The sequence below is a fragment of the Tamandua tetradactyla genome, chromosome 19, assembly GCF_023851605.1.
Source record: "Tamandua tetradactyla isolate mTamTet1 chromosome 19, mTamTet1.pri, whole genome shotgun sequence".
Taxonomy (NCBI): domain Eukaryota; kingdom Metazoa; phylum Chordata; class Mammalia; order Pilosa; family Myrmecophagidae; genus Tamandua; species Tamandua tetradactyla.
Genome location: NC_135345.1, coordinates 69,992,821 through 70,015,822, shown reverse-complemented (window position 1 = coordinate 70,015,822; position 23,002 = coordinate 69,992,821). Strand labels below are relative to the sequence as shown.

The 23,002-nt window shown below is 35.6% G+C and overlaps 1 long non-coding RNA gene across 1 annotated transcript; it reads left to right on the top strand.

Moving 5' to 3' along the window:
- The first annotated feature begins 17,324 nt into the window (after positions 1-17,324).
- On the top strand, positions 17,325-23,002 carry LOC143663676 (uncharacterized). The gene is made up of 3 exons (XR_013166113.1): positions 17,325-17,454; positions 21,328-21,425; positions 22,901-23,002. It is a non-coding gene; the product is annotated as an uncharacterized LOC143663676 (long non-coding RNA).

The following is a 23,002-nucleotide window of genomic DNA, read 5'->3' as shown; positions in this document are numbered from 1 at the left end:
GACATCTCCTGCTATGAATGCAGAACCATCTATTTCCCCCTTCCAAATCTGTCATTATTTGCTTAATACACTTTGGGGTTCTACCAATAGGTGCATATATAATTAAAATTATTATGTCTTTTTTGATGAGTTTATCTCTTTTTCAGTACATAGTGACCCACTTAGTCCCTTATAACAGTTTTTGACTATTCTATCTGATGTTAGTATAGCTACCCCAGATTTCTTTTGTTTGCTCCTTGCATGGAATATATTTTTCCATCCTTCATTTTCCACCTACATATGTCTTTGAATTTAAGGTGAATCTCCTGTAAGGAGCGTATTGTTGGTTCATGCTTTTAAATCCTTTCTTCCAATCTCTGCCTTTGATTGGGGAGTTAAATCCATTTATACTTAAAGTAACTGCTATAATACAGGACTTTCTTTTGGTATTTTGCTATTCTGTTTGTAAGTCTTATATCTTTTTTGAACCTCAATTCTTCTGTTAATGCCTAATGCCATATTTATTTGATTTTTGTATTGTACCATTTTGAAACTCTTTTCTTTTCTTTTTGAATATATTTTCATGTATTTTCTTGGTGGTGACCATGGAGTTAAAATTTAATATCCCAAATTTATATAGTAAAATTCTATTTGATGTAAATTTATCTTCAATTGCATACATACACTCTTCTTATACTACTCTGTCTCTCACCTTTTTTTGTACTTGTTGCAAACTATACCTCTTACATTGTAAGTCCAAAGCCATAAATTTATCAAACTTTTTAAGCACTTTATATTTTAACACCTGTATAAAGCATGAAAAGGAATTGCATAACCAATAATGCAATAGAACTGTACTGGCATTTATAATTATCCATATGGCTACCTTTACTGGAGGTCTTTATTTCCTTATGCTGTTTTGATCCACTGTCTAGTGTCCTTTCCCTGAAGTCTGAAGAACATTTTTTTAGCATTGTTTGTAGGGCAGGTCTAGTGGTGAAAAATTCCTTCAGATTTTGTTTATCTGGGAATGTCTTAATCTCACTCACACTTTTCAATGACAGCCTTGCCAGCTATACAAATTCTTGGTTGACAATTGTTTTCTTTTAGCATTTTAAATATTCTGTTCAATTGCCTTCTTGTCTCCATGGTTTCAGATGAGAAATCGCCATATCTTATTGGGATTCCCTTGTGCATAGCTTCCTGCTTTTCTCTTGCAGCTTTCAGAACTCTCTCCTTGTCCTTGGCATTGAATACTTTGATTACTATGTATCTGGTTGTGGTTATATTTGAATTTACTGTTCGAGCTTTATAGGATTTCCTAAATGTGCATATTCATGTCTTTTGTTAAATTTGGGAACTTTTCTGCCATTATATCCTTGAATATTCTTTTTCCTGCCTTCTCATTTTTTCTCCTTCTGGGACTCCCATTATGATGCATTGGTATGCTTGATGCATCCCTCAGCATCAGGCCCCTCAGTCTCTATTTGTTCTTTTTCACCCTAATATCTTTCTTCTCCTTTTTGAGTTCACTGATTCTTTCTTCTACCACTCCAACCTGCTGTTGAAACCACCTAGGGTATTTTTCATTTCAGTTATTGTGTTCTTTATCTCCAATATTTCTCCAGAAAGACCCCAATATTTTTCATTCATTGTTTTCCTGCATCTTTTAGTTCTTTCTCCATGTTTTCCTTTATCTCCTTGAGCATATTGAGGATCATTATTTAAAGTCTGTTCTGGTAAGTCCAAAATCTTATCTTCTTTGTAGATGGTTTCCGGATTTTTAACTTGTTTCTTTGGCCACCATTGCCTGTTTCTTTGTTTGTGTGCAATCTTTATTGCACACTGCATATTTAAATATTTTTAAAAGTTTACTCTGGGATTTCATCCCTGGACTGTCCCTTAAATTTGTATCTACCTTGTGATATGACAGGGATTTTTCTGAATGGTAGGAGCTAATCAAAGCAAGCAAACCAAGGCAAAAAGCACCTTTCATGAACTGCAAACTGTCTCTTCTTTTGCTCATGGCTCATTCAGAGATTAGCTCTCCAAACAACAAGTTCAACCCAAGGCAAATGGGAAATGTAGGGTCTTCTCTGTCTTATCTGAGCCCCTCAGTAAAGCCAGAGAATGGGAGTCTGTTTCTTCTCCTGGGCCTGTACTTGCTAGAGGCCCCAGGAACTCCCAGTTTATGGTCCACAGGAGTTTGAATAAATGTTCCCCCTATTGCCTTTGGAAGGATATCCTCTCCCTCTTGGGTACTCACTGGAATAATTTAATGCAAGTAGTACTATACCCCAGATGATTTCAACTTATTTGTTTCTCTCACTGTCCCAGCTATCTGTTAATGGCTTCTCTGCCCTCCTTTTTCAAGGCAAACTCTGGGAAGGCATCCCAGAGGGCACACAGGGGCCCCTCTTCTCCCTTTGAAAATATGCTAGGAACTCACAATGGCAGTGCAAGCTGGCTCCATCCTGTGTTGTGGAGGAGGTGAGGGAGTGACTATTAAAGGCACCAGGAACTTCTTCCAAGGCTTTTGTAGCTGATTTCTTTTTTTAAATTTTTTAATATTTTTTATTTATTAATTAAAAAAATTAACAGCAAGCAAACAAAAATATTAACATATTCCATTCTACATATATAATCAGTAATTCTTAATATCATCGCATAGTTGCATATTCACCATTTCTTAGAACATTTGCATCGATTTAGAAAAAGAAATAAAAAGACAACAGAAAAAGAAATAAAACGATAACAGAAAAAAAAGATTATACATACCATACCCCTTACCCCTTGCTTTCAGTTATCACTAGCATTTCAAACTAAATTTATTTTAACATTTGTTCCCCCTATTATTTATTTTTATTCCATATGTCCTACTCTTCTGTTGATATGGTATATAAAAGTAGCATCAGACACAAGGTTTTCACAATCACAAGAGTCACATCGTGACAGCTATATCATTGTTCAATCACCATCAAGAAACATGGCTACTGGAACACAGCTCTACATTTTCAGGCAGTTCCCTCCAGCCTCTCCACTACATCTTGAACAACAAGGTGATATATACTTAATGCGTAAGAATAACCTCCAGGATAACTTCTCGACTCTGTTTGGAATTTCTCAGCCATTGACACTTAGTCTCATTTCACTCTTCCCCCTTTTGGTTGAGAAGGTTCTCTCAATCCCTTGATGTTAATTCTCAGCTCATTCTAGGGTTTTTCTCAATCCCTTGATGCTGAGTCTCAGTGCAGATGATTTCTTAGCTCAGCACTTGCCCATTTATGCTGTCCTTTAACCATTTTCTGCAGTTTTAAGGGAGGTTACTGCCTTTAAGATTTCTCTGTGATTTGAAGTAGTTGATCTAGGGTAGAGATCTGGGATCAGATCACATATCCCTAGGGTTTGGAGGACTAGTTCTTTATAACCCTCCCTGGCTCTTGGAAGCTGTGCCAGGAGCCCAGGCTGCAGTCCCCACTGATGCCCATCACAAGGCTAGGGTAAGTGGGATGGTAGCTGCTACAGTGAGGATGAAACAGGTCTTTATCACAATTTATCAGACTCTTGTCTGTTCCTCTCTGGACACTGCACAGTATTCCCCTAGAGTCTGGAGTTTCAAAGTGGTTGATTCATATAGTGCCTATCAATTCAACAGCTGTTTTGGTGGAAGAACTGATTCCTGCAGCTTCCTACCCTGCCATCTTTCCCCATGTTTTTGTGTCTGACATCTACGAAGTCCTACAATCTTTGGGAAAGTCTCAGAAAGATGAGAAAAAATTAGAATTCAGCAAATTTTTGTTTACTGGGAAAGAATATAATTATGTAATTGAGCTGGAATGTTGAAGAAATGAGACATAACCTTTTTTTGTAACTATCCATATGAACACTCTCATTTTTTGTGTTCTATTAATGTAAATGAAGCCATATTTTCTAATATGAGAAAGCTTTCTTAAAAAATCTGAATGACATTATAAATTTTTTAGAAATATGAACTTTTAAATACTGATATTGAATCAACAGTTTGCAAATTGCAGGTGGTCTTCAAAACTTCATAGACTTACAAATGGGTTCCCTTTTGCAGGCTAATCCTAAAATTCTGGTTTTCCAGAGTTCCAGGAGAAAATAGAAGTGACAGTTCATTCAACCCATTCTTTCATTATTCTTCTCTGTTCCCTACCCACAACTCTCTCCCTAGTGATTTAAATTCCCATTAAAAAATAATATGCCTCAATATGTCACAGAATTCAGTGTAAGGTGATCTAATCAAAATTGTTTATTAAATAGAGTTCCATATATTAAAACTACATTTGCTATGGTTTGTAGTTCATTACTAAAACAATAACAAAATATAGTTATGAAGAAATTTAACCTATGAAATTATACCTGATATGGACTTGAGGATAGAATTATAGTAAACTGACTATTTAAAATATGAATAATGTAGTCACCATCATTTTTACTGACATTATCACTATCATTTGATTAAGTTGAATGGGTTGATTATGTCAATACAGTAGTGAGTACTTAAGTTGAAGTAGATTCAATCCACAAGTGAGGTATTTATAGTTTAAATATATTGAGTTGTTTAAATGAATTGAATATCAATTTTTAACCTATCCTTTTTGTAAAACAGAGATTCATCCTGAAATGCAAATCCTTACTTTATTAAAAAACTGTTGTCCAAAATTAATTTGACTTTTTTTTTTAACACAATAGCATTGACTTTTATTCATTTATGTTAGATCACTGAAATGATATCTGGTGCATTTAAAGGCTCACTAATGTAAATGGCTGAACAAATTTATTTCAAGTAATACTCAGTATTCCACATTCTAAAAGTCAGTTCCACACAGCTTCATAAGAAGTCCCACACTAAAATATTACTTAATTTATAAATTTTGACCCATTATTCCTCCCATGTTATGGCTATATCATCTGAGAAGTGAATAAAGTGAAGACAAATTTTAAACAGGGTTGCACCTGAAAAACTAAAAGAAAAAAGAAGTGAAAGAATATTGTAACTCATTTACCAGACCTTAATCCTGGTTGCATGAAGGACCCTGGAGACAGAGGAATGGGTTCTGTTGGGTAATTTTGTCCTCTATGCTGAAACTTGAGGGGTGGCTACACTCCCTTGCCTTTCATAGATAAACCTCAGCATGGTTCCAGTTATTATTTTTTTATTCCAGTCAAATCAGTAATACAATTTCCAAAGAAACTGACAATCTGTTATGTCAAAAGGATAAAAAGCTGTATTTCACAGTTGTACAGGATAAGGACTTTAGTTTTAAGAACTTAATTTGGTAAATGAAATAGTAAATTGCTGCAGGGATGGATCAATTTTAGATTATTTAGAATATCTGAAAACGTAAGTTTAGGAATTATTCTAAAATAATAACCAATCCTTAGAGTTCAGGTATCACATTTACTAGAGGAAGAGTTGAATAACTCATAAATTCAACTTAAAATTGTTTCATTATTAAGTCCTCTTTTAAAAATAGGCTACCTAAAGAATCTCCTTAATTGTTTTGGACAGGAAGAAAGCCATAATGTGGGGGAAAAAGTCATACAAGGGTGATAGTCAATAATATGCATTCTTTAGAACATTCCAGAACATCTCTTCCAGAACATTCAGAGAAAATACTATTATAACCCATAAAGTAGTAATTATTTGTATAGAAAGAATCTCAGCCATTTTAGAATCGCTATTTAGGCTACAAAATGTTTGCATTGCCTCAAATAGAGTAACTGAACTACCAGGATAAGTTTTAACCAGCTAATCCAAAACAAATTTGAGACCTCATTCTCAGCGTGCACTTCTTCTAATCATCAGATATTAATGGGATTATATGTATTGATATTAATTACTTTAGTTTCATACTCCTTTTTAAAGTATGATTCATCTTCTATAAGATACACTGTGCCTGTATTGTCTTATTTTTTTTCAGAGTTCTGATGTGAAGCATACTTGGAATATTTCTGAAATAGGGAGTTGCTTTGAAGAGCTTTGACTAATAAGATTGGTTCTGGAAAACATTAATTAACAAGTCATCAAAAGAAACAAAGATATATAAGGAGGAGGTAGGATTAGGAAGGAAAAACAAAGTACAAAGGGAATAAGATTAGGTGGAGTCACACACTTGTGGCATAAGGTAATATTTTGAAAAATGCAGAATTTCTCTTCCTAAAAATTGATTAGTCCTGGAAGAAGTAAGAGCAAAAAGACTCTCATACTCATAGGGAATATCTACTCTGATGATATATCCCCTGACTACAAACTTTTCTGTTCTGAAAATTTTGTTTGAGCCAATGCAGAAGGAAATAGAGACTGAGGAAATGGCTAATGGTTTTTTTAAGTTATCTTTAGATGTCCTTCAGATAATCTTTGTGATCAAAATAAGAAAATTTTAATTCCTCTGAATATACAATTCCATGACCTCATGTTTTCCAAATACAGAGAACAAGCAGTGACTCAACCTTGGGTAGATTAGACTAAGAGTGGCTAAAAGACCTAACCCTAGGCCTAACCCAAAAGCTCATCTCAGATGGCTCTATCTGTATGATGTCACGCCACCATATTTTCTGATTCTTTTTCATTCAATCAATTCATTCTGATAATGAATTGAATCACTTTATTATTAATTTATATTACACAAAGAATGTGATCATTGTAGAAAAATTAGAAAATCCAATATTTTAATTTCCTATCTGCTAAAAAAAATGTCATACAATGGGTTGGCTTAAACCATGGGAATTTATTGTCTCATGGTTTTGAGGCTAGAATTCCAAAATCCAGGCATCAGTAAAGAGAGTTTTCTCCCTTAAGACTGTGGCATTTTTGGACTGGCTGCTGGCCATCCTTTGTCCTTAGCTCTTCTGTCACATGACGATGAACATAACAATGTCTTCTCCTTTCTCCTCCAGATTCCTTTAACTTCCTGCTTCTTCACATGATTTCTTCTGTATCCAATTTCCTTTGCTTAAAAGGCTTACTCTCTTTCAGTTTGGATATACCTTAACTAATAACTTTTTCAAAGGTCTTATTTGCAAATGGATTCACACCCACAGAACCAAGGGCTGGACCTAAGTACACCCTTTGTGGGGGACGTGATGCAATCCCCAACATATAGTTAAGAAAGAAGTAAACCAAAAAGAAAAATAATCTACACATAATTTCAAAACAGTGATAACTGCTGTTGACATCCTAATGTTCGCTTCCCTACTTAAATATATACAATTATGTTATATTATGTATTTAATTGTGTTTACATATCTTTAGTTCCTCACACACATGGTATGGTTATAGTGTATAGCTGCACATATGCAACTGTATCACATCTAATGTTTTCTAACCTGCTTTAGATAAAAGAAATAGCAAATCAGTTTCGTCTCAGAAATATGAGGACTGGAACTATGCCTATTTTACTCACTGCTGTATCTCCAGCAGCTAACACAATATCTGACATAGAGGATGTGCTCAAATATGATTGGTTCAATGAGTGAGCATCAGTATTATATCTTTTTAAGTACTTAAGGCTCCTAGGTTTTAAAATTCCATAAGGGTCTAATGTAAAAATAATAAATCATGTTGTGTCAGTTGAAGGAGAGTCAAGTAGATTCTAGAATGTATATCAACTGATTTAAGACTTTTTCCCCCTTTTGTAGATGCAGAACGTCTTCTGGGAGAAAAATGACCCTTATCGTGCTTGGAATGTTAGTAGTTGTGGGGGTAACTATTGGTCTCCTGGTTAATTTTGTGGCAGTTGATCAATACTGACCATATTTTCAGCTCTTACTGACTAATTCTCCTCTTAGTTGTAGAAATTGACGAAGAATCAGCATGAATATTAAATTTCTTCATGGAAATTTTCTCATCTATTTACTATTTTATTTCAATATAATACTTTATTTGACAGAGAAGTTTATTGGGTTTTTTGATTCAGATGCATCCTTTATATATACACCTCAAACTGCAGAAATCTGTACTCTTCTTTGCTTATTCTGCGTCTGCTTGCTGAGTGTGGGGATAATCCAAAAATGGCTCTTATAGTCAATAGTTAAGAGTAGTTGAATGACTGAAACTTGACCTTATGCTAAGAACTTTTACTAACAGTATACTCACAAAGATTGATTTATCGTTTTCTTTTTCTTTTCTGAAAAATAAATCTTACATTCATGTAATCATTAAATGTTTTAAAAGAAATTTGACATTGATTATTCCATTTTATCCTCACAATAATCTTTTATTATCTCTCTCTTTTTTTTTTTGCTAAAGAGGGCATCTTTTATTATTATGCCTATTTTCACATGCAGAAAGATAAGGCTTAGAAAAAGTCAAGGGATTTGCCCCGTATCGAAGTCTTATATAAAATAACTAGGCTCAAACCCAGATGTCAATATTTTATTACTCTATCCTATCATGATTCTTTTCTGTTTTATTCCTCTGAATATATTACCCTATACAATAATGCAGTTTGTCTGTTTCGGTGCCAGTTCTGCTTTTTCTTTGTACCTGGCCTCCTCTCCTCTGTTTTTCCCTACCCTCTTGGAACACTCCTTTCAGAAAAATGGAGGCTAGCCCTTAGCCTCTTTCCTGCCAGGCGTTTCCAAGAAAACTATATAGTCTGAAACTTTCTGTCCTACCCTTAGTTGAACTCATTAAATTTTAACATTCTTCGCATAATTTCCTTAAGGAGAGGACTGAATTTCGGCAACTATTTATGAAATAGAAGTGCTGTCAATATGTTTAGTGGAGACAGATAATGTAATTAGTTATCATTCAAAAATATAATTTACATTTTAACGGGTCCCTTCTTAGGGAAACATTGCCTTAATGAAAAAAGAGTGAATCAGAGGAGGCTACTATAGGCACTGTGGCTTGAGAGGGATGTGTTTGGGAAAAGAATTGGCCCTCAAATTTTTCTACATGGTCTATTACCTTCTATTTCAGATACAAGGCTAGCCCTGCTTACCTCACCTTAAGTCAAATAACTGGAACTAAGCAGCTTGTGGAGTAACAAGGTACACTCAAACACTCTTGTAAAGGTTGTGTGGAGTAGGTTTGCTCTAGGGTTCTGCTTTAGGAACTGATACAATCTTTGCTAATATTATGAGTAACTTATGGAGCTGGATGATAACTGTAGTAATCTCTTATCCAAGAGGTAGGAAATTAGTTTCACTGTGTCCCAAGCCATTTATTGTTTAATTTCCATTTCCTGTTTTAACTCAAAGTTTAATAATCCAGAAAGATCATTATTCTATAAATGACTTTGGTTCAACCCTTTCTTACGGTTTTATTACATATACATTTTTAAGAAGTTCCAAAATCCTTCAGATAATTTATAGAGTAGTTCTAAACACTAGCTTTACCTCAGAATCACCTATGGAAATTCCTAGGCAGAATCCAGCTTTTGACTTGCAAATGCACTGGTTGCAATTTTATTTCCTATTTTCAAAATCTAATGAACATATCTGGATAAGCCTTAAGAGAAAATATAAGAAAGTAATTTTTATTTCAGATTGAAAATAGATACCTGACATTCAGACAACACATTATTTCAGTTAAGGAAATTATTATTTTTTTGTTTATAAATAGCACATTTATAGCCCATGTAGAATATTTTAAAGGTGTATCAAAAACCCAGTTGCTCTAAAAATATATGAATTGCTAATTACGTAACCGAAACATGGTATCATATCTTATTAATACCTATATTTAAAAGTGCATATATTGGGTAGGCAATGGTGGCGCAGTGGCAGAATTCTTGCCTGCCATGCCAGAGACCTGGGTTTGATTCCCAGTGCCTGCCCATATATATACAAAAATAAAGTACATATATGAGCTGGGGGAGATACCTCTAGGCTCTTTCAATTTTAACTTACTGAATGCTGGTGTATCCAGTGAATCAGTTTAGATTTGGGAGGAGGAAGCAATAGGGATGTGAGACCTTGTCACCCATACTGGCCATCAACTGTGTACACCATAGGAAATGGACAGGCAGCGCAAAGTCTTCCAGGAATTAAAAACAGCTACAGGCAATGAGGCATACAAAGGATGAAGGAAGAGGATGTAGATTACTCAGAAGTGAAGGATGATATTTGTGATATTTCCTGCATGAGCACCACTTAGAAAGATAAATTGGAATAATCACTAGCTTAGAAGAGTTTGGGTCACACATGAAAAATAGATTTCATCTCTAGTGCATGATCAAGTGGATTGTTTGTGGCTGCCTGTTTTGAGGAGGATAGTGGGGGTATCTGGACTCAGCAGGACAACGGTATCTATAGTAACGTGAAGGGCAGGGGAGTGGCTACATGAATGCTAGGTAGTTACCATTTCTAGAATAAGTAGTTATTCATTCTCATACATTCCTTCTTTTTTCTCTCCCTCAGGTTATTTCTAAGGCTGGATTGAATTTTAGTTTTGAGGCAGAGATATGGGTGGATTTGAGGCCACTTCCTGTTTCAAAATTCTTTGAGTGTATTTTTATCTCACAGGAAAGATGTTCCATTACCAAAGTGATTTTCATATTTCTGGAGTCAAATACAATTGACAGTTGTGAAAATGAAGCTTTACAAGCCAGCACAGTCCTAAGCAAAGATATTGAGGCAAAGGTAAATTAGAGCTTGCCTTTATTAATTTCATTGAAAATTTGACTCAGATTGACATGGTGATCTTTCTTTTTCATCTCTTGACAGATGTCTGAGGCATTTCAAAATTCTAGTTTACACAAATACTATATCAACTTTTATGTCTTCAAACTACTATAAGTCCAAATTATTCAAGACCTATAGAAAGGGAAAAATGAATCACCCCAGACCTAGTTTTTAATTTAATTTTTTTTTTTTTTTGGCACGGGCAGGTACCAAGAATTGAACTCGGGTTTCTGGCATGCCAAGTGAGAATTCTACCACTGAGCGACCATCGTGCCACCCCAGACCAAGTTTTAAATAACAACACAAACATAAAGCGAAGATACATGAGAATAAAGGAAGGAAGGAAGGAAGGAAGGAAGGAAAAGAAAGAAAGAAAGAAAGAAAAAAGAGTAGTAGAGGGAGGGAGATGGAGAGAAAGTAAAGAAGAGAGAGAGGGAGAGGAAAAAAGGAGAGAGAGTGAGAGCAAGAGAGTGAGGAAGCAAGCGAGAGAGAGAGAGAGAGAGAGGTGAAGAAGGGAAGGGAAGGAAGAAAAAGAAAAAACAGAAGTTCTCCATAAATTAAAGTATAACCATATTTAGAAAATTTCTGTTCTGCTCAAGAACTGTTGCGTAAAGATCTGCATCTCCATACTTGCAGGGGATTGTAAGTCTGTCATTGGTGGCCAATCCTAACCGACGTCTATGGAAAACAAAGGGTCCAACCTGACTGTTTGGCTACCCATATAGTAGCCACTTCTTCTCCTACCCATATACATCTGGCCATATTTTCCCTAAAATAATTCCTTCTTGACCTCTTTAGAATGACCATCTTTGCAACAAAAGGAATCTTTCAAGATAATATTTGCTTCATCTTTTTGTAGCAATATGAATCTTTTAAGATATTTGTTTAATATGTCTTTGAAGGGTGGTTTAGGGTGGTGGTGATAGGGATATAGGAAGGGGAATACCATGGAGTATGAAAGAAGATTAATAAAAGGAGAGCGCACTTATAAATGAGCAATTGCCAGCATCTATTTTGGGATTTCTGACCTCTCAAAGTAAGATAAACAAAAAATCCAGGCAACCAATCACCTAGCTATTTACAGACAAAAAACAAACAAAGAAAAATTTCAAAGAATCTTCTCCAAAGGTAAATTATTAGGAACAAAAGCTGTTTTAAGAATTAGTTGTTATCGTATTATAATATTATACAATATTGTGTAATAATAATTTATTTTATAATTACATTAAAAGTTGGACACAAAAATAAATTTTATGCTGTTTAAGTTTGATAATGCTGCCTGTAATGCAATATACCAGGAATGGGTTGGCTTCTATAATGGGAATTTATACAATTACAAATTTACAGTTCTAAGGCCATAAAAATGTCCAAACTAAGGCATCCAGAAAAAGATACTTTGATTCAAGAAAGTCTGTCACATGGGAAGGCATGCAGCTGGCTATCTGGTTCCTTGTTCCCAGTTCCGTTGTTTCCAGTGTCCTTCTCTCTAAGCACCTGTAGGTCCTGACTTAGGTGCCCCTAGGCAAACTCTAGATTTCATCTTTTGGCTTCTCTTTGTTCTCTCTGAGTTTGGCTTGCTTAGCTTCTCATGGAAAGACACATGGCAATGTCTGCTAGACTCTCATTCCTATCTAGCTTCTGTCAGCCATCTCAGCTCCTGGCATCTCCTGGGGCTTCTGCATTTCCAAATGCATACATTTAAATGGTTCTACGGTTGGAAACCCAAAGAGGCTTGGACTGATTCAGCCTCCAGGGGTATCGATAAATATGGAGGAGAGGTAAAGTGAAATTCCTGCTATAGGAAAGAAACATTGTTTTCTTTGCTTCTTCCTGAATGATTTTGGTGGTCCATTAGCTTACCCTGACTCTAGAAATACCTGTAACCTCATTGGAATAGTAAGCTGGGGTGATGGATGTGGTAAAAAGCATAAGCCAGGTATCTACACATGAGTGACTGCTTATCGTGATTGACTTCCTCCAAGACTAGAATCTGAAAGAAAAGTTAACCATGAAATGGAACATGAAGAAAACTACTGGAAGTTCTTATCTGTTGATTCAAGAGCTTATTCTATTGTCCTTTGGTAAGCAGATATTTTTCGTATATACAAATGTATAAAAGTCTTCATCAATATTTTATTATATTTAAAACATCATCTATTTGTCTATTTCACTGACATAGGAAACTGGAAGAAAAACAAAGAAAATATGAACAAATGTTGCAGTATTTTCTTCATTGTCTGTTTCTGATTTATGTTGCCAGTATTTTCAGAATTGACCTGACTGTTTTTCAGAATGAAAAATATACATTTTGTTAGGATGATAAATAAATGATGGAACCACTGTTATCAGACAGAGGCCATGGATTCTTTTGTCTAACATGCTTAATAACCCATTCCTAAGACACTGGAATTTCAAAGAGAGAAAGAGATATTACTAGGTGCAGAGTAGAAGAGCAGATGGTTTAGGAGCCCAAATTCTGTCTCCCCAAACTACAGTAATTCTGATAGTTTTATTAGAGAAAAGGATGAGCAGGATAATGAGTACAGTAGCCCCAGAGGATGTAATTAGAGGGGATCTAAACTATTGCACCCGGCAGTGAGCCCACATTGGTTAGATACAGTCTCAGTTATTAAGATAACTTTGGACTTGGGATAGGTTAGTTCTGTGTGGCCCAACACTCAACATTATTAAACATTAGGGGGGCCAACCAAATCAAATCGAAGCTAAGTCTACTTATAATTATGCCTAAGGGTCACCCCCAGAGAACCTCTTTTGTTGTTCAGATGTGGCCTCTCTCTCTAAGCCAATGTGGCAGGTGAACTCACATGCCCTCCCTGCTACATGGAACATGACTCTCAGGGGTGTAAATCTCTCTGGAAATGTGGGACAGAATTCCCGTAATTTGCCAGGACTCGGCATCATGGGATTGAGAAAGACTTTTGGACCAGAAGGGAGAAGAGAGAAATGAGACAAAATAAAGTGTCAGTGGCTGAGAGATTTCAAACAGAGTGAGAAGTTATCCTGGAGATTATTCTTATGCATTATATAGATATGCCTTATTAGTTTATGGTATATTGGAGTAGCTGGAGGGAAGTACCTGAAACTGATGAGCTGTGTTCCAATAGCCTTGATTCGTGAAGGTGATTGTATAACGATATAGCTTTTATAATGTGGCTAGGTGATTGTGAAAACTTTGTATCTGATGCTTCTTTTATCAAGGGTATGGACAGATGAGTAAAAAAATATGGATAAAAATAAATAAATAATAGGGAGGATAAGGGGTAAAGTAAATTGGGTAGACTGAAATACTAGTGCCCAATGAGAGGGAAGGTTAAGGGGTAGGTATGGGATGCATGAGTTTTTTTTTTCTTTTTATTTATTTTTGGAGTGATACAAATCTTCTAAAAATGATTATGGTGATGAATGCACAACTGTGTGATGATATTGTGAGATATTGATTGTACACCATATGTGGACTGCATGTGTGTAAAGATTTGTCAATAAAAATATTTAAAAAAAACATTAGGTATTACAAAACTCTAAAGTTGAAAAATTGGATAACGGTGTACAAATGAAGATTAATCACAAGGTTTTTACAATCATAGGCACAGAAGATAAAGGGCTGTACAATCATTATCACAGATCAGGTCAGATGGATTACAATTTAGAGAATTCAGGAATTTCCCTCTGTCTACTCCAATATTCCAGAAAGCAAAAAGAAATATATATATATATATATAGAATGATTCAGTAATCAGAATCATCCCTTAAATTCTGATTTATTGGTTACACTACCAAGTATTATTTTGGGCTTTAAATATTACTGAATTCTGTTAAACTGGAATAAGTAAGATAAGTAATATACTTTCATTTTTTATTTATATGTGAGATCATTTGTAAACCTCATAAAATCATGGAATCTTGGAGTAAAGAGTGGATGTCAGACCATGTCTCTCAAATTATAGTTCATAAAACATAAGGCCAGAGGAGAAATTATTTGCTTAAAGTCATTCTTCATCATATTTGATAAAGTATAACTTTCTTATGAGTTTACCCCCATAGACTTAAGATCCAAAAATTAATTAGGAATTAAAAAGCTATTTTAAAGTTGCAGATTATTCATATATAATTTCTTCATGTCCTTCTTTTGTGCAGTAGCTCTCCTTACAGTGCATGTGCAGTTGTATGGAGGACTGACTGTAACTTCTACAAATAATCTACCTTTTGTGATTGCCCAAAATAAAAAGAAATACCTAAAATTTTTAAAGGTTGTTAAAATGAACTAAAAAGAAAAATCTTCTTCCTTCAGTTTTTTGTGGTGTTACCCCCTTTCGTTCTTTTTTTATTTTAAAGTATGAATCAAATGATTTGTGTAGTGATATTATGCCATCCATAATCAAGCGCATCTAGATGGTATTTGTTTTCCTATCCCTACTCCTTCCCTAGGCAAGTTGCTGTTTTTTTTGAGCACAAATTTTCTGAGTACCTAATATGTTCCAGGAATTGTTAGGCATAGATATAGAATCTGCCTTCACGTATGCTAAATTTAGTGGCTAATGATTGCCAGTGAACACACATAGAAGATAATTTGAGATTGTGATAAGTGTAATGAAAGAAACAAATAGTAATATGATAGAAGATAGGGGGCAAATAAGAAATATTTTAGGATGAAGTATGATAAAAACCTTTCTTTGGAAAGGTGTATTTGAGAGAGGAGGTATTTGAGATGGACTTAAATGATGAAAAGTCAAAATATATGAAGATCAGAGAGAAGAAAAATGCAGGCAAAGGGAACACTGGAGCCTGGTCAGTAAGTGAGAAATTGAAGGAGGCAATTTGGGAGAGGTAGCTGAGATCTAGGTCCAGTACAGCTTTATGAGCTAAAAAAATAAGATCTGGATTTTGTTCTAACTGCAAAGGAAGCCTTGGTGTTTTCCCCAGCAGAGGAGTGAGTGAGATGCTCTAATATATACTTTGAAAAGATTGTTTTCACTTTGCTAAAGAAAATGGGCTGGGAAGGGTGGGTGGTGTTACACAACGAGAAGAAGAGAGATAGATTAGATAGCTGTTGAAGTTGTCCTGGCAAGAAACAAACATATATTCACCCTTTACTTTGGGTCAAGAACATACTTAGGTAAGATAGCAAGAGGGAGACTCTCATCTTTCCTTTGTCTTCTCCATCTCAAAAAAAAATGAACCTGGAGTCATTTCATTTCTAGGCAGTAGATATTTGATATATTATCCTTTGTTATTTTTGAAATTAGAGTTTTTGCAGGAAAGAGTTCATTTACAGCTGGAATGGGAAAACTCTATCCTTACCTCTGAGACTGGCTAGATGACTAGCTTTGAGACTTAGCCAAAAAGAGGGCAGTGGAATTTATGATGTGCCGTTTAAAGTCTGAAAATCCCCTGGCAATCCCAATGGCCAGTTTCTTTACCAATGATTTTCAAATGGCATTAATGGTTATAAGCTTGATTTGACTACATGACCAAAAGTGTCATAAAAGATCCTGTTATGAATGTTTGTCTTGAGATCCCCAGAAGCTTAGAATGATCACACAGATTTGGTGACTCAATCTGTAGATGAAACATGTATGTATGTGAACAAAGACCTCAGAGAGCTTGCACCTGGTTATCTCTCAGCCCCCCAGTGTGTGTCTGCACTATTTCTTTTCTTGCACCATATTTTTTGCCTTTAAATAAAAGCCCTAAGTGACTATTCTCTGAAGAATGTATCTTTTCAAATATTCAAGTTTTAAAAACTTTGCAATTTTTTAATATTTGAAAGTGCAGCAGTGGTATGCTGGAGCTGGCTCAGATCAACTCACCAAAGTCAACTGTTAAAACTTTAGCAATTATATGAGCTGGTTATGAAACCCAGCCATAATTAAAAATTAGTGTTAAATTCTCAAAAGTCATCACTTCCTGATTACTTTACTTCATTTTACTAGTATCCATGCTCTTGAGGTTATTTATATCTATGGTTCCTATATGGTAGAAATATTACATAGCAGGGTACTACTGCATGTCTTTTCACATAGCTACGTTCAGTGATGTCATGTGGATAGCTTAAAATTGGCCATATTGGGAACATTTACACCATAAGAGTCAACAAATGCACAAAGCAGCTCCCACTCCTCTACTCCTCAAAGGTGTTGTTAAACATGTACCAGCACACTACTGAATATAACTATTCCTCTATTATGCTTTTAAAAGAAATCTTCAACAACAGATGAAACTGGAGCAAAATTTGTATTCTATGACTTTGCTGGTTTGATGATGTTATGTACTCCAGACAAGCCATGTTCTTTTTCTAATCCAATTTTGTAGGGGCGTATCTATTATTTAGGGTGGAAACCTTTGATTAGATTGCATGGAAATTGATACACTCAGTTGCAGCTGGTGTCTTTTGATGAGATTACTCCTTTGGAGATAAAACACACATTCAAAGTAAGGTGAATATCGATTAGTTTACTGGAGTCCTTTCAAAGTAGAAACAGTTTTTAGTTGATTCAGAACTGACAGAGATGCAGATATTTGGAAGTGCAGAAGTCCCAGGAGATGCCAGGAGCTAAGAGGCTGACAGAAGCTAAAGAGGAACCAGAGCCCAGCTGACGTCACAATGTGCCTTTCCATGAGATGCTAAACTAAGAGATGAAACCTAGAGTTTTGGCCCAGAGCAACTAAGTCAGGACGCTGACGCTTAAAGAAGAAGCTACTGACATCAGAAGCTGGAAGCAATGGAACCAGGAATAAAGATCAGCAGATGCCAGCCACATCCTATCCCATGTGACAGACATCAGCCTTTCTTGAGTCAAGGTATCTTTATCTGGATGCCTTAGTTTGGATATTTTCATGGCCTTAGAACTGTAAATTTGTAACTTAATAAATCCCCTTTATAAAAGCCAAACCATTTTTGGTATATTGCAGTCTTACAGCTTTAGAAAACTAAAACAATGACTTTACAAAATAGATATTGGCCATTTTGGCCAGATATTTTCTTGAATGTCCTAAGTACTATCTGCTAATGACTGAGGTGAATGAGGTCTATCAATGATTTTCATTTTTCATAACTCCAATCCAAGGGGAAGTTTCAAAAGAACCTTTTTTAAATAACATTTCATAATATTATATCAAGGATGTTTTAGATTTAGAGTTTATGCTGAAGGAAGAATTCCAGAAAAGATAAATTATATTATTATTCTTTGTTCTTATAATTATGCTTAATAACAGAAATAAAATAATTCTATCATACTTTTACATTTTGATTACTAAAAAAAACCTTCACTTAAAATTTGCTGCAGTAGACACTCATGATTGAGTAAACAAAACTTCATTCTCATGAAATATAGGAGTATATATTATAGAAGCATTCAATTACTTAGCCATCTTGGGTTTCCTAAGCTTAGGTTTATGCTCTTTAAGTCAGATTTATCTCAACTACCAAAACCAAGATTAAATGAAATGGGATTCACTAGCCAGGTTAATGAGAAATTGTGCCACAATATCCTTCCTAGCCATTTGATGAAAGAGGAATTAAATCAAGTCATGATCAGAACAAGCAACTCAAGGGTCAGAGAGCTATACTAAGTGAACCCGACTTCCTTTTAAAGAAAACCGCTGCCTTCCCCCTGAACTGTTGGCCCTCCTACTAATCCTTAATGTACTCTAGCGGCATTGTTCAGAGGAGAGGCGTCTCAGGGAAAAGGTCTTAGTAATCAGGAAGGATTAGTCTGGGTGCAGCACCTCTCTCTCCAACTTAAAATCCATAAAAAGCTTGACTCACTCTTCCTACTCATTACTGAAAACACAGCTAAAATGTAACCTCCCACAGGAAGACTTTCCTATAATCTTCCAGCTAGTGCTCCAGGTTTCCCCAGGCAAACACTTGTCATTGCATTTTCTGCAAGATGTAAAAATGACCTGTAACTAATCTTGATCTCGTACTAGACTGTGAGCTTCTCATAGGGTTTCTTTCACCTCTATGGTCCTGGCCCTGTGACTGGTTCAACAGAGATAATCACTGTGTCTGACTGAATAAAACTGAAATGAACTATCAAGACCTGGATGCTACTTTCTTCTATGTATTATTTCCACTTCCTTACATCGAACTTAGTTCCAGTCACACTATTGCTTAAGTTTTCCTGAAAATTCTGTATTAGGTCTTTCCAAATTGCCTAAGATGTCTTTCCCTGAATTTTTTTCTAATATTCCCTAAAACTCAGCTCAAGTCTTTGTGCGAGTTTTTATCCACTATGCTCTTTTTTGTGCCTGTCATCATCAAATCACCATCTCTTCCTGAAAAATTCTACAAAGCCTGTGGTACAGTTTATTTTTAGCCACATTACTTTGGCCCTAACTCCCCCAAATCCTATATTTTATTGACAATTCCACCTTTTTTCTCTACTCATATCCATATCAAAGATAAACTTTTATTTAATTCAAGTATGCTTTTGAAAACCTTCAAAAAATTACCTCAGTAAAATATGAGCAAAATAATTCTTGTGAGGAAAATGAACACATTATAGATCAGGCTATGTCTCTTTAAACATTATTTCTAATTTTGGTGTCTTTTCTTCTCCTAAGAGGTAATTTTTTGTGAACCATTCCAGATTTTTCCCCCATGAATCAAAATACATATGTCAGCACACACTGAAAATATATAATATTTTTACTGTCTATTTCAAGCATTTATAGCATGTTGTAAATCACATTATTTCTCCCCAAAAGATATGGTGAAGTCCCAATTCTTGTTACCTCAAAATGTGACCTTATTTGGAAATAAGGCTATTATGGAAAGAATTGGGCAAGTTAAAATGCGATCATGCTGGGGTGGCATGGGTCTGTTCTAGTTTGCTAGCTGTGGGAATGCAATGCATCAGAAATTGAATGGCTTTTTATAAAGGGGAATTTAATACAAGTTTACAATTCTAAGGCTATGAAAATGTCCCACTTAAAGCGAGTCCAAAGAAATGACCAATCTAAGACATCAGGGAAAGATAGCTTGATTCAAAGAGGCTGATAAAGTTCACAGTTTCTCTCTCAAGTGGAAAGGCACATGGCGAACACGGCATCTGCTAGCTTCTTCTCCAGGCTTCCTGCTTCAGGACGCTCCCCAGGAGGTATTTTCCTTCTTAATCTCCAAAAGTCACTGGCTGGTGGACTCTCTGCTTTGTGGTTCTGTGGCATTCTGTTGTACTTCTCTGCTCTTTCTAAATCTCCAAAGTTCATTGGCTGGTGGACTTTGTGTTTCTCTCGTCCTTGTGGCTCTTCTCGGCTCTGCTGTGGCTTTCTTGTTCTCAAAAGGATATTCTCTCCAAAAATATCCCCCCTTTTATAGGATTCCAGTAAACTAATCAAGGACCACGTAGAATGGGTGAAGACACTTCTCCATCTAATCAAGTTTAATACCCACACTTGATTGAGTCACATCTCTGTGGAGATAACCTAATCAAGTTTCCAACCTATAGTACTGAATAGGAACTAGAAAAACTGTTGTCCCCACAAGACTGATTAGGATTAAAACATGGCTTTTCTAGGGTACATAAATCCTTTCAAGCCAGCACAGGGCCCTTAAAACAATATGGGTGGTATCCTTGTAAGAAGGACAGAGGAAAAGACAGATGCTAGGGAGAACACTCTGTGTCCACTGAAGAAGGGACTGCACTTATACCGCCTTAAGCCAAGGAACACCAAAGATTTCTGGTCACTGCCAAAAACCTGGAGAGGGGAATGGAACACATTCTTCTCCAGATACGTCAAAGGCAACACGATCTGGCTGTCACCTTAAGTTTGGATCACTTGCCTCCAGATCTACGAGACAATAAATTTTTATCATTTTAAGCCACCCATTTTGTGGTACTTTATTAAAGCAGTTCTAGGAGACTAAGACAGCATCAAATTGAATTATCATTCTGCAACTCATATTTGACTCAATACTTTTTCTTGATGTCATTCTACGTGAACCCACAACTGTAACAGTCAGATTTCACAGCAGGAAAGGCATTTTAAGCAGAAAGAAATTTGAAACAGGAAATCACGTACTTTGAAAATTCTTGGAAGGGCTGGTGTTAGAGGCTCTGGGCTAAGCCTCAAGGAATGATTCACAGAACACTGGAGAACTAATGCCCAGGAGGCGTCACCACAACTGACATTATCGAAATCAATAGCTAGAATCCAGGGATCAGAAAGCCTCCAAAATCGATGATACCACCACTATGATTTCCAGACACTCACAGGTTGGTCTGGTCTCTGTCGCCTCTAAAATTATTTCTTGGCCTCCAGGAAGCTGGAGGAAGGACTTTGGAATGCTGCTGCAGGAAACATCACACCTCCATGATCTCTTATCAGCAGAAATCCAAAAAGCAGCTTCAATTTTTCCTTGAAAGATCTCTGACTCACTTCCCCCTACTAAGTTTCAATTGCATATCTGGTTTACAGAATATAATTTGCATTCAGAACCTTAGTTGTAACGGAGTCTGGGAGTTGTAGTTCTTAACTTAGCTTTCCAAGCACTGCAGCATAGAAAGTAATCCTAGAATGGAAGATGCGTGAGTCAACCCACCATATCACTATAGCTTTATTTCTTTTAACACCTGAATAATAGTCCATACTATAATATAAATATACAATAGTTTATTGAATCTTTCTCTACCGATTAATAATTCGTTTGCATTTTTTTTGCTATTACAGATATTTATGGTGGGTAGCTTCATATATTCCTGTCTGAGAGCCTGTGTCAGGATAGGTACCTAGAATGATATCAGGAGGTGAAACTGCTTGGTTATCAGGTATGCAAATCTTAACATTAAATAGAAGCTGCCAAGTTTTCCTCTGAAGTGACTATTTCAATTCTAACTCCTGCCATCAAAGTATAAGAACTCATTTCCCCGAGGTCTTACCAAGTCTTGAAATAGTCCATATATAAATAGTCAGTATACAATACACTTTTGAAATAGTCAGTATATAAATATACTTTTAATTTTAATAGTACTGTAGTATTGTTTTAATTTGTATCTTTATTATTCCCCATGGATGAAATTAAACATCTTTTTATGTATTAATTGTCCATCTACATTTCTTCTATGATTACCTATTCAACTCCTACACATATTTAATATGAGTTTATAAAATGTTTTAAATTTTCTGATCTACATTGTTTTGGATGTTAATCATTTACTTGAAATATATTACTCATTCACTGAAAATCTACTAGATACTAAACACTGTAATGAGCATTATGAAAAACAGAGATGTATAAGGTAAGGTTACTGCTTTCAAGTTCAAGTAGCTTGCACTTTCATTTCAAGGGTGATAGGACCATCCTAAGATAGAGTTCAGTAAAAATCAAAATAATCAAAATAGCAGATGATTAAATCCAAAATGAGTACTGATGAAAATAACTGATTAGAGGCCAGAAGATCAGAAAGGTTGACAGGGAAGGCTTTGTGAAAGAATTGGCAATTAAGTTGGACCATGAAACATGAGTAAACATTGAATGTGTAAACATGGCAATCCTGGGAGAATTAAACAGTATAAAGGTAGAGAAGAACTTATCATTCAAGGAAAAGAACTGTGAGAAGTGACTGTAAGAAAGTTCAGCTTTAGAAAAAGCCATTGTTAACACAATACAATGTGCCAGGCACTGTGCCAAGCACTAGATATGCATTGCCTCAGTTACACAACAATTCTGCAAGTCTGATCTTGTCATCCCCTGTTTTACCTAAGGAAAGCCAAAGCTCAGCATGACATAGGTCAAAGAGCTAGTTACTAGTGGAATTGTCATGGATAAAGAAGGAAAGATGGCTTTCTGAAAGCTCTTGGATATCAACCAAATAAGTTTGTTTTTTATTCTGAAAAGAATTGAGATGTTTGAATATTTTTGAATAGAGAAATAACATGAATATGTTTTTAGAAGGATGAATCACACCAAATAATAACATCATTCTGCTCAAAAGCTTCCTTCCCAGGAAGATAGCCACTCCCACCCCACTACCACTTTCTGTCCAGTTACCCTACTTTATTTTATTCATAGCATATATAAATTTCTCATATTAAATTAGGTATTTACTATTTTCTCAAGTATTATCCCTCTTTTCCATTAGAGTGTAAACTCCATGAAGGCAGGGACCTTATTACAGTATTTGCATTACCACTCCTGGGAAAAATGTGTAGCTCAGGAAGTGCATGGTAAATATTTATTAAAATGAATGAATAAATAGAGTGAGTAATGAGTCCATTTCTTTTTTTTTTTTCGCATGGGCAGGCACTGGGAATCGAACCCGGGTCTCCAGCGTGGCAGGCGAGAACTCTGCCTGTTGAGCCACCACCATGAGCCAGCCCATGATGCCAACTATTTAAATACATA